This window comes from Galeopterus variegatus, unplaced genomic scaffold (assembly GCF_000696425.1).
Source record: "Galeopterus variegatus unplaced genomic scaffold, G_variegatus-3.0.2 Scaffold10631, whole genome shotgun sequence".
NCBI lineage: Eukaryota > Metazoa > Chordata > Mammalia > Dermoptera > Cynocephalidae > Galeopterus > Galeopterus variegatus.
In genome coordinates this window covers 30,148-40,511 of record NW_007736742.1, presented here as the reverse complement: position 1 = coordinate 40,511, position 10,364 = coordinate 30,148, and the positions used below count along the sequence as shown (strand labels likewise).

At 43.1% G+C, this 10,364-nt stretch overlaps 1 pseudogene; it reads left to right on the top strand.

The window, feature by feature from the left end:
• Positions 1-6,079: 6,079 nt before the first annotated feature.
• Positions 6,080-10,364, top strand: part of LOC103610126 — an 8,538-nt pseudogene continuing 4,253 nt past the window's right edge.

Sequence of the window (10,364 nt, the reverse complement as noted above, 5' to 3'; positions counted from 1 at the left end):
TGTACAATATTAGAGCACAATAAATTTTATTTTCTGCATGTGTCCTTTAGTATTAAAAAAAAAAGAATATTGATTTTTTTAAATTACTGTACTTTGGTGTACAATATTAGAGCACAATAAATTTTATTTTCTGCATGTGTCCTTTAGTAAATGGTATCTTTTCATTAAAAGGCTTTGTAACCATTATTTTAATTGCTGCACAGTTTTTCAAATGAATGTACCATAATTTGTTAACTCTTTCCCAGAAAACTAACCCTTGGACATTTCAGTTATTTTAAGCTTCTAATAACCATATATAGAGAGATAGGAATTTGTATGGATAGAAGTGCTTCCTTTAGTCCATTCCCTTCTCTACCCCATCCCTACAGTGGGACCGGCTAGTGGGGCTGGGATTAATGGATCAAAGGTCACGGCCATTTTATGGTTTTTGTTAAATATAACCCATGTTTCTTTCAAAAACTTGGTGATTTATACTGTCTCAATTGAGAGTACTAGCTTCTTGCCTCTTGCTGCTAACAAAGGGTATAATTAAAAACATTTTAATGGAGAAAAAAATGGTACCTTGTAACTCTGGATGTTGACTTCTAGTAAGCGTACAGCAGCACGGTCTGCATTTTTACACCCATTTATCTACGTGCAGATCGTGCTATTCGTTTTGGATCTCTAAGTGTGCTTTACCTCATTTCTCCCTGTAGGGCTAAAGAACGGGGCCTGCGGGTTCATCTTTCTATCCACTAAATTTTTTATTCCCTTCTGTTTCATATTTTAGCTTTCTCTTTTATTGGTTTTAACCTTTTTAATTTATTTGCATGAAGTACTTTATCATATCTCCATGGGGGTTCTAACACTTATTTTTAGATTTCGCTTCATTTCTTTTACTGCTATTTACTTTTTTTCTTTCACTTACTGTGGTTAGTTTTCAGTCACTTCTTTACTATTACTCTCCTTTTCTCCGTCACTTTAGGGTTTTCTTGTTCGTTCACTTGCTTGCTTTTCTATGTTTTGTTGTAATTCATGCTTAGACTTAGAGTGAGGGCTGGAGAAAGGCAGTTCCCTGGAGAAGAAGTGTGGAGAGGACCCTACGTGTTCACAAGTGAATTCGGAGGCCACTACTGCCCTTGAACTCCCCCTAGTCCTAATGCCTTTCCAACTGGCTTCTCCAGAGAGCCTGCCCACCCCTTTTCCTAGCCAAGTTCCCAGTATTTCCAAACAGTCTGGAACCCACTTCTAGGGCTTTCCAGCACCTGTTACCCATGTCACCTTCTGAGGATAGACCCCTGGTGTGCACATCCTTTGGGCCCTAAGGGTGGCCAAGGAGTGACTGTTTTGAGTGTGGCTGCTTTGGGAGAGGTGTGGACAAGTCTGGACATCCACTTGTGTGTACCAGAACCCTACAAATGTGAGAATGAGCAGGGAGTAGAAAGAGAAGGAGATGGGCTGTAGACTGAGATGGCTGTCCCCCTGTCTCCATATTCCATTATGGAACTCCAAGGGGTCTGAAAACTCTTAAAATCTGGCACTCTGGGTCCTCATGAAGGCATATTTGTAGTAGTTTACTGGGTTTAGTTTTTGACTATTTCGGGAGGGCGGGTGGGCTTCCATTTGTTGCTCCAGAATTAGGAATGAGTCTATCTGATTTACTGGAACCAGGGAGCTTTGAAGGGTTTTGTTTGGGGGAATGTTAAGATCAAAGCTGTGCTCAAAGACTTATGTGGTAGATTTACAAAACAAAATTATTTTTTATAAGTTTAAACATTTTTAAGGTTATAAAAAACAGAATTAAATGAGAAAGACATCAGGCAGGATGATGAAGGAGGTAGTTAAAATTTAAGGGGAAAAATAAGACTCCATAAAAAAGATACAAACCAAGTCTTTCGAGGAGCCACATAGATTTGCTGCCCCTTCCATCCCAAGGTAAACAAAAACATAAAAGAATATTTCGGCCCATGATAGCAAAGCCACAAAATGTATCAGCTTAAGTTCTTCAAAGGAAATACAAAAACCTTGGAACCTCGAACTGGTGAATTTCCTACCCCGTGGCTTCTCTGGCATGGGTAAGTTGCTGCCTGACTTCTCCTTCTGTGGCTCTGCTCCCTCCTTTCTCTCCTCTTCCTTCTTTCTGGTTTTAAATGGAATTGTTTTTTTATTTTTTATTATTGTATGAGTCCATTTCTGTTGCTTAAGACAGAGTACCTGAAACTGGGTAATTTACAAAGAAGTGAAATTTATTTCTTACAGTTCAGAGGCTGGAAAGTCTGAAGTCCAGCGAACACATCTGGTGAGGGCTTTCTTCAATGCAGGTACCGTGGCGAATGGCTGAGCAAGACAGAGCTTACCGCCTCACTTGCTCTCCTTTTACAGCCATGAGAACCTCGCCTGTCACCACCCATTAAACCATCTATGGGTTTATGCGTTTAGGGTGGTGCAATCCTCAGTCTAATCACCTCTTAAAGGGACTCCACCTTTCAATTACCATAATTGGATTTCCCACCTTCTTAACACTGTTGCAATGAAGATGAAGTTTCCAATCATGAATTCTGAGGGACACATTTAACCCACAGCAATCATCAAAGCTAAAGACAGCAAAAAAAAAAAAAAAGCAATTATCACTTAAGTTTGTCTCTATCTACTGTTCACCACCTAATCATGACACCCTTAAATTATGCCAGCAGAAATTCTAAGGAACTCATTCAGCCTCCTAAGCACACCAGGAAAGTGTTAATACATTGAACAGTTAGAGGAATAATGGCAATAGAATGTCTTATTTACGCTTTTGAAATGATAACAAAATTCCGAAGTGGAAACCCTTGTGAAATTTTTTTTTTTTAAGATGACTGGTAAGGGGATCTTAACCCTTGACTTGGTGTTGTCAGCAGCACGTTCTCCAAGTGAGCTAACAGGCCATCCCTATATAGGGATCCAAACCTGTGGTCTTGGTGTTATCAGCACCACACTCTCCCAAGTGAGTCATCAGCCGGCCCAAAATTTTTTTCTTGATAAAGACTTTATAGTTGTGTGTTGAGCTCTTTTACCTGCTCATAATCCTGCACCAACTGGGCCAATTGTCGAGCTAGGGCTGGGTCTGGAGCTCACAGACCCCTCAAGCCAGTTCACAGACCAGGCCACAAACCCTTCACATCCCAGGCTGGGTCACCAGACCCCTCACACACAGGTCTATGAGCTAGGTAACTGGCGAACAGGTCCTTGAAACCGTACTTTGGAGAGCATGGCCATGCAGCACAGACACCCAAGGCAGATGCCAGCCAAGCGGCAGAGCCGAGCGTGCGCACTAACTCCACCCACACAATTTGCTTACAAAGAATGCACCACACCACTCCAACCTGACCTAAGGTGAGGGGGCCTGATTAAATTATTCTATTTTCCCAACAGTTATGGAATACAGTAAGTTTAGAGACCAAAATAAGCAACAGTGCTCGATAATATATTTGAAGTTAGAAAAACTCAACTGTAACTTGCACAAGGCTTAATTTTCAAGCGATTCTAATTGATCTTCAATATCCATCAGGACTTCTTCAGATGGGCCAACTTCTGAAGGAGCAGTGCATCCCACGTCTCCTACTACACAACAGGTTTTATTGTTTTATCTTTTGTGGCTGGCCAGTGCAGGGATTCAAACCCTTGAGGCTGGTGTTATAAGGCTGTGCTCTAACTAATCAAACCAAGTAGCCTGCGCACTACAGATCTTGGGATAAATGTATTTATACTTTGAACATTCAAGAGAACACTATAGAGATAGCAGTGGTACATCGCTAATTATGAAATTTCTTGCCTTCATGATTTCTTGTCTTTTTTCCAATGGATGATTTTCTTTTTTTTTTTTTTTCTTTTTTCCAATGGATGATTTTCTTTTTTTTTTTTTTTCTTTTTTCCAATGGATGATTTTCTTTTTTTTTTTTTTTCTTTTTTCCAATGGATGATTTTCTTTTTTTTTTTTTTTCTTTTTTCCAATGGATGATTTTCTTTTTTTTTTTTTTTCTTTTTTCCAATGGATGATTTTCTTTTTTTTTTTTTTTCTTTTTTCCAATGGATGATTTTCTTTTTTTTTTTTTTTCTTTTTTCCAATGGATGATTTTCTTTTTTTTTTTTTTTCTTTTTTCCAATGGATGATTTTCTTTTTTTTTTTTTTTCTTCTTTTTTTTAAAGATGACCGGTAAGGGGCTCTTAATCCTTGACTTGGTGTTGTCAGCACCACACTCTCCTGAGTGAGCCACGGGCCGGCCCCCAATAGATGATTTTCTAAAATCTCTTTATTATCCAAGTACTGTTCATTTGGTAAAAGCTGGAGTGTCCATGAACAGTTAATAATGGGATCTGCTGCAATATTTCCCTTCATTCAACGCAGGATTCAAACAAAATTAATGCAAATTGGAGCGAGAGAGGCAGAGTTTTCCGGTCTTTTAACTTCGTAGAACAGTAGGGGGCGCCAACCAAAACATGTTTTGATAAGAAGCTCAGTTGCGTGTGATGCAGATGATCACGGACAGTCCACCACCTCAGCCACGAGGAGAGGCTGAAAAGCAGGAGAGTCGTGGAAGCGGCAGTCTCCGGGGCGCACAAATCACGTGGGCCATGCGCCCACCTCTTGCTGCGCCCGGACCTGTGTGGGGTGCGCGTGCAGACGATGCGCGGGCGCAGGTGCAGGGTGTGGTGAGGGTAGCAAATGACACGGATGCGGCAGGTGGCCAGGCGGAGTGACGACCCAGACTAGGGTTGGAAGCCAAAGGGGTGTCCCAGCAGCAACGATGCAGGCCTTCTCAAAGACCTTGCTGATCTGCCTTCTTTTAGGAAAAAAATTGTTATAAAATGTCTTGATATGAAGTTAATTGTGGCAAGCATTGTGCATTTTTAAACTCCTTGAACTTAAAGCTTTTATACAACTATAAATTTTGCTGGAATTTAATAGTTGCTCACGGCTTGATTGTGGTCCTAACCACCCTGGAACAGGCTGTTTTGAATTTTAGGTGCATTTCAGAGACCCAGTTCTCCCAGGGCATTTATCTCTTGAAAGCAAAGGAAAGCCTTCCTTTCCCCAGCCAGCCAAGACGGAGCAGCTCTGACACTGAGAGGCAGTGACCTAGAATAGGCTTACAGTAAGCTATTTCTCATCTTTTCCAAATTAAAACACACAATTAAATTGTTCCTGAGAATATGTGGACTCCCCCCAAATCTATTGTTTGAAAAAGTCTGAATTCTGCTAGCAAATTGTCTGAAAACTAACACAGCAACAACTTAATGCAAGAAGCTCCCATCTGGAAAGCAAGATGCTTGCTGGGTTACAGGGTCAGGGGGACCCAGCAAGCTCCTGCCACACACCTCTCTAGCCCCAGAGCCCCTCTCACCTCTGCCAAGGGCTTAGAAGCAGAAGCCTCTGGTCAGAGCAAAGCCCGGATGCACCACAGGCAGAAAGCTTATGGGTCTTTAGGGAAATTAATCGTTATCTGTTCATGCCTATGTATCTGCTTCCAAAGTTGGACGTGGCTAACCCCCTTTCCAGACTAAAAATAGGGCTCAGCTGGGAAAAAAGATATACTCTCTGCCATTCAAGAATTTATATTCTAATTAGGGAAATTTTAATTTTAAAAAATTGTATGTGCCCAAGAGACCACCAAAACAAGTTTAATAATTAAGTCAAGGCAACAAAGATCTTAAAGCAAATGTAGACAGTTTCTCTCTTCCTTCGTTACATGTGCTCATCCACCCTCTCTGGACTGGCAGTTCTCTGAGTGGGCTATGTTCTCTTTCCTCTGCCTGGCCCATATACTGTTCCTAATACCAGCAAGGCCCATCTTCCCATCCTCATCTGAAAATTTCTTCCACTTAGCAGTTAGCTGTCACCTCGTCCAGGAAGTCTCTGAGCCCCAAGGCTAAGTAGTGCCTAAGATAGTACAGCCTTTTTCAGTATGTTTAAGGCCAGGCAGGAGACAGGCATTTAGTGATTGAAAGGCCACACTGGTGAGCCCTGGAATATTGACAGTCCCTTATGGAAGCAGAATACTGGCCAGGGCTTCTTCATTGCTGTCTGAGGTCAGGACTGTCCCGAACCTGGCAAGTTGCTGAGATGGCAGGTGAGAGTCAGTTGGCCCCACCAAAAGGCCAGTGACAAGCTATCAATTTCCTTGACAAGCTTAAGTGCTTGTCAAGTAGATCCTTGAAAATGGAAAGTCCAAGCTCTTGCCTGCACTCCCTATCTTAGTTCTCCAAATTCCACATGGAAAAAAAAAAATCTAAATGTATGGGATGTTTGGGGGAGTACCTAATTTTCTTGGGCAGTGACTTTGTCCCTGACCCATGAGACAATGTAGTCCTCTCCCTACTTCCCCGTGGGTCTGCCCCTCTCCATCCACCTCCCTGCCTGGCCTTGATTCCATTTCATGGAGCCACAGCAAGAAACTAAAATCAGATTAGCTCAAAGTAAAGTGTCACAGCAGAGACAGTCCGTTCTACTCCTGTGTTTGCCTGAAGAGGGAGTTGCAGGTGAGGACACTGGTAACGTTTCCAAACCTGCTGCTTGTTAGGGAAAGGAGCAGGCCTGGCAGGGGTGAATGCTAATGAACGCGGGAATGGTCAAGCGGGCCCAGCGGCACTCAAATCTTATGAGGGAGCACTGGACATCTCGGGATGGAATGAAAGAAAGGAGACCATTTTCCAGCAGAAAGAACCCAGTTCAGTGCGATTCAAATGGACACTGGCTTTGTCTAACCACAGGTTGGTTACAAGGGGTGGAAGGAGCTCCCAGCACAATGGACTTGGGCTCATCTTGCAGAGCTGATTCATTATGCCCGTCCTGGGAGCACAGCTGGGGCTCCGCCAAGTCAGCAGATAGTACCATATCATTTCTTATTGACTTTGCAATGCACTCTTTGCTTCTTAGCTTTTAAGCAGTAGGTTTACTATCCAGTGTTTTTCTAGAACATTAAAATGAATTTTCTTAATTCCTGGTACTCAGAAATGTGTACTCAAATAAGCGCATGTAAACAGTATTATTTGTACTGAGTGGTATTTGGATTTATGTACAAAATGTAAGGGATGACTGTTGAGTTGGAATTTAACAACAAATGTAGAAGTAGGTCACCATGGAAATGGGAGGTATGAGGGAAGGGTGTAAAAGGCCTTTTTCTGTCCCCAGTGAGGTTGCTGCCCCTTCCTGATATCCCTCACTATGCTGAGCTCTGGATGGAGGCGGCAGAATGACTTAAAGAAACAAGGGAACTTCTAGGGAGGAATGGGTTGAGGCCCTTCCACAACCCCTCTATTAGATATTCATTGGAGTGGACTGTGGTGCCCTGACATCCAAGGATCCCAGAGGAGAAATCACATGAAGTGGATGGGGGAGTTGGGGCTGTGGAAGGGGGCCCACAGGGACCTCAGCTAGGGGACTGTGGGGGAGAACAGATCCCAGCACGGCAAGTGGCTAAGGCCGGAAGCCTTACTGGCCCAAGTGATGCTGGCACAATCACCTCTTATTTGTGCTCTATGGTGCTATTTGCAAATCTTAAATATATTGATTTTAACTCTTTTAGATTGCTCTAGTGTCTTTACTTCCTCGGGGATTAGTTCATTCATATAAGTATGTTCTCAATGGTATCAGCCTTCCTCCTGTGCTTTACAATTCTTGTGCAAGACCTTTTCCCTCAAGTGACTTGGATTGTGGAGGTCTCCATTTGGATTAGGTCCTCAGTCGCCTCTGCCCAGGTCTTATTCTGGGCTCACTGATTCCAGATAATTTTTAAATTTATGTTAGTGGGTTGGCTTGGATTTTGCCACCTTGAAAATAGAGGCTCAGTATTCCAATGTCATGGTTCCAGTCTGGGAGGGATAACTCTGTCTTCTAGCTGAGAACTTGGGCTAGTGGAAGGACACTCAGATTCCCATTTGTAAATGGGCAGCTTAATCTTGGCCACGCCTTAAAATAGGTAGTCCAATTCTAGCTCCCCATCAAATGTCAGGCCTGTGAGTATTTTAACCCAAGCCCCTAGAACCTGTAATTGCCTCTGGTCCTCTCATGGGTTGTATTATTTCAGCTCCTGCTCAATGTATCTGACACCTGTGGAGTCTTTTTTATTGACTTTGAAACGTGTATTCTTAAAATATTTTAATTCTCAAATATTAAAAAAAAGTCTAGTATTTCTATATAGTAAACACGAAATGTAGTGTTTTAGAATGTGCCCAATCTACCATCTTGGCCTAGAAATTCTCGTTATATTTTTAACCAGGAGTTATTTCTAATTAGATATTGCTTTTTATTATTAATTTTTATAAACAAGCTCTTATTTTTCTACTAGTTTTAGGGTGTTTCTTCTCTTTAACATATGCAATTATATAGTCTGTAAATAATGAGTTTTGCAACATCCTATTAATTACACATTTTAATTCAGTCCTTATCTAATTGCCTTGGCAAGAACTTCAGGAACAATATTCAATAATAGTGGTAATATCAGGCACTCTCTTGTATCTGATTTTATTGGAAATGCTTCTAGTGTTTTAACATTAAATACATCCTGACTCTGGATGTTTTCATATGGGCTCTACCGCGCCATCCGTTGACCTTCCAGGTTATCCCCCCTACTGGAGATGGCCTTTTGGAACTTACTTATTAAGATGGAGAACTACCCCTAAATATTTATTAAGAGGTTGTTTTGAACTGAATGTTCAAATTCATATGATGAAGACCTAACCACAAAGGTGATGGTATCTGGAGATGGGTCCTCTGGGAGGTGATTAGATCAGTTCATGAGGGTGGGGCGCTAATGGTGGATTAGTGTCCTTAGAAGAGGAAGAAAAAAGACTTCTCTCTCATGATTACACACTGAACACACACCGGAGAGAGGCCATGTGAGCAAACATGAGAGAAAGCAGCTATCTACAGCCCAGGAAGAAGGCCCTCACCAGAACCTGACCATGCTAGCACCCTGATTTCATTTTATATTTTGGCCGATCCAAACACTTGACCTTGGTGTAACAGGCTATGCTCTAACCAACTGGGCCAACCAGCCAGCCCTTAGCACCCTGATTTCAGACTTCCTGCCTCCAGAACTGTGAGGCAATAAATGTTTAAGCCAACCAGTCTGTGGAATTTTGTCATAGCAGCCTGAACTGACTAAGACAGAGAGGTTTATCAGGAATGGATGTAAGAATTTTATTAAATACACTTTCACGCTCACTCACTCACTTGCTCTGCTGTCTCTGCTTCCACCGTCTTGCAATGTGAGACCCCTGGGTCACTGTTGCCACCACCAGGTGGACTTTGGTCTTCCCAGCCTCAGAAACTCTACTGCTGACTTCCAGTCAAGATGGTGGAATAGACGGTCCCTAATGTCACTCTCTCCCACAAATCAACCGATTTAAACTATAAAAACATAACATCAAGTGCATATGAAATGGGGAGACGTCCGGTGGGAGAGGCAGAAGCTCTGCGGAGACCACATGCCCTGCGGGGCCGCCATCGCATGATCCGGCAGAGAGGCTTCACCGCCGCCACCCAGCTCCATTCCCAGCCCATCCCAATACGTCCACAGAGTGGGGAGACGTTCGGCAAGGGAGATAGAAGCTCCATAGAGTCCACACACCCTGAGAGGGGGCCGCCGCCTCATGATCCAGCAGCAGGTAGGCTTCACCGCTGCAACCCGGCTCCATCCCAAGCCCGGCCTAGCATGCACAGAGCAGGGAGACATCCTGTGGGGGAAGGGGAAGTCTACAGAGACCACACGCTCTGCAGTGCCTCGGCACATCCCAGCAGCCCGGGCCAGAGCACATGGAACAGGGAGAAGTTCAGCATGGGAGGTGGAAGCTCAGCAGAGACCACACACCCTGTGGTACTGCCCTGTGATCCAGCAGCCCAGCAGAGTCCAAGCTGACCAGAGAGGTGGCTCCCCGAAGAAGCCCAAGACCCGAGGCAACCACACACACAAGGCACTAGTGGCCAACTGGGCAGTCACTGACATAGCCATACGAAATTGGCACTCTCCCAAGTGCGCCACAGGGTCAGCCCTATACGCCAACAAATTTGAAAATCTGGAGGAAATGGATAAATTTCTGGACACACACAAGCTCCCAAAACTGAGCCATGAAGACGTAGAAAATCTAAACAGACCAATAACAATAAAGGAGTTTGAAGCTGTTATCAGAAGGCTCCCAACAAAGAAAAGCCCAGGACGAGATGGATTCACAGCAGAATTTTACCAAACATTCAAAGAGGAATTAACACTGATTCTTTACAAACTATTCCAAAAGATTGAAACAGAGGCCATTCTCCCAAACTCATTCTATGAAGCAAACATCATCCTGATACCAAAACCAGGTAAAGATATAACCAAAAAAGAAAACTACAGGCCGATATCCTTGAT